Source organism: Hippocampus comes, unplaced genomic scaffold, assembly GCF_001891065.2.
Source record: "Hippocampus comes isolate QL1 unplaced genomic scaffold, H_comes_QL1_v1.1 scaffold672, whole genome shotgun sequence".
NCBI lineage: Eukaryota > Metazoa > Chordata > Actinopteri > Syngnathiformes > Syngnathidae > Hippocampus > Hippocampus comes.
In genome coordinates this window covers 6,738-9,075 of record NW_017805511.1, presented here as the reverse complement: position 1 = coordinate 9,075, position 2,338 = coordinate 6,738, and the positions used below count along the sequence as shown (strand labels likewise).

At 43.2% G+C, this 2,338-nt stretch overlaps 1 long non-coding RNA gene across 1 annotated transcript; it reads left to right on the top strand.

The window, feature by feature from the left end:
- The first annotated feature begins 94 nt into the window (after positions 1–94).
- LOC109520446 (uncharacterized) lies at positions 95–1,486 on the top strand. The gene is made up of 2 exons (XR_002169181.1): positions 95–528; positions 959–1,486. It is a non-coding gene; the product is annotated as an uncharacterized LOC109520446 (long non-coding RNA).
- The last annotated feature ends 852 nt before the right edge of the window (positions 1,487–2,338 follow it).

Here is a 2,338-nt window from a genome sequence, read left to right as displayed (position 1 = left end):
CCCCCCCTCCTTTTCCTCCTCCCACCCCTCGCAGTTGTCAGTCTGCTGGCTCCCGGTCCACCGCGATCGACATACTGGGCACGCCTGCCTTAAAGGCCAAGTGTGAAGTAAATTGGCCAACAATGTTTTTGAGTAATATCAATGGCTGAACAATTATAAGCATATTTCCGTTATTTTTTTTCACGCAAACCTTCCAGATTCTTTATTTAACCCAGTGCAACGCCCTTGACAACGAAAATGCTTTTCTTCGGCAATCTTCGGAAATGACGTCACATGGAGAACTGTGAGGGAAGTCTTTCCATTGCACAGCATTGTTGCATTGCTTGTTGGTAAGATGCCACGGCGGTGTGTGGCGATGTATTGTTCGCAATCCACAGAAAATGTCTACCAGTGGCCGAAGGATAGCAGGGCACTTAAATGGACATGTTTTACTCGCACGAAGCGAATGAATTTCACGCCCTCATTCTCCACTTCAAAGATGAACAGCTTTCTCAACCGGTCTGCTTATGATCAAGGATTTGCAAAAAAGTAAGTCTGATTTTTGGATAGATGATGATGATTTTGTCAAAGCATAGCTGCCAACTCTTGTGGAATGAACAGTAGCATAGCTGCCAACTCTTGTGGAATGAACAATAGCAGGTTGCGACGTTAGCCGAAAGCTAAGTCGAGAAGCTAGCAACATTGAACAGAAGCTAGCGACGTTAGTTTTCGGCTTGAGGCAAACCACGATCGATGCCATTCATATCAGCGATGAGTAATCATGGCAGTCAGACCAGTTGTTCTGGAAGTACATTTCAATAGGTTGGCAGTGCTGCTTTGTTGACAAATGAACATGCCATGTCCTCTTGGTCAACTGTGCGACTAGCCCATAGGCAGTGAACTGCTTTGTAGATTATATGCGGCATAATTACATGCCAATTATTTTAATCTCTTGATGCGTATTAAACTTATCTTTTAGAGTGACGAGACTGGGGGAAGCTATGGAATGGAACTCGAGGGCCTGAAAAAATGCCGTCAAGGAGTTGGAAGGCTTCAATGTAAAAGTTGTCGTCACTGACAATGACAGGCATCGCCAGGTGCTGAAATGGATCAGGGAGAATTGGACCCAAGTCATCTTTTGATTGTGATTGTTGACACATTGTTAAAAGTTAGTGTATTTCAATGTTTATAAATACGCTAGTTTTGGGATTATGTCTTCTACATCATGCACGTCACTTCACGAGTTTTCATATCATATTGACCCATATGTCATCCAAATATTTATCATCGCAATATGTTGTTGTTTTTTTTTTTGTAGACTATGTGAATGACTGCCTGTCAGAGGTGATGAAACTGACTGCCATTTAAAATAAGTCCAGAACTGGTGATGTGTGTGTCGATCCGCAATTCCTGACAGCAGCAGTGAACAGGCCAGACAAGTCAACTGTTATTTCTGAGCACCAGACTAGATTCCTCAGGAAATAAAAAAAAAATTCCATTCCCTGTATTCAGTTGTCATCATTTGTTTATTTTTTTACATTATTTTGTTGTGATACATCATATCCACATTAACCACTCTAAAACCAATCCAAATCACGGTTCTGGAACATTTCTCTGTGAAACACGAAACCCATTGAATAAAGGTGACTCCTCTTCTCCTGGTGGTGGAAAATGTGCCCCGATACAAGACACGGTGCATGCTGGGAGCACAACATGGTTGTTCTGACCAAGAAACTTCCAGCACCAGCGCATCCTGTGGCCCATCAAATGCTTTGCCTTCGTACTGCTGCTTGGAGGTCATCCATGCCACCTGTAATCCATATGGGTCGAGGCACACAGCATTGAGTCCATGATGGTCGGTGATGCAGTCCAGCACCTGATTTGAAGTGTTCCTCTCCTTGTCGACGTACAGTCACTACTTCTTGAATTTCATGGCAGCAAACACATTCAACTGCTGTCGGCATTTGAAGCGGACTTACATGGGACACCAGAAAAGAGCCAATCTCTCTTTTTCGTGAAAGGATGCTACAGCCTCTTGTTGCTTTTAAGCTTAGCTTGAAGCAGACGAGTGCACATTGCAGCATGACGTCTTTGATCCACTGGTGAAAAGGACACTTTGATTCGCTCCTCTTTCATCTATAACTGCTTCAGACAACAAAGTGTATGCAGGAAAGTGGCAAAGAGTGCACGATCGTCTGTGTCTCGTGTTGTTTTGTATTATTTTGTCATTTTTTTGTTAACTTTTCTTTTGAGAGCGGCGCGGACACCCGCAGCGGCTCCTCTTGTTTTATGTTGAGAGGGAAGAAATTTCATCTGTGCTGTATGTTACAGTACATTTGACAATAAAGTTTATCCAATC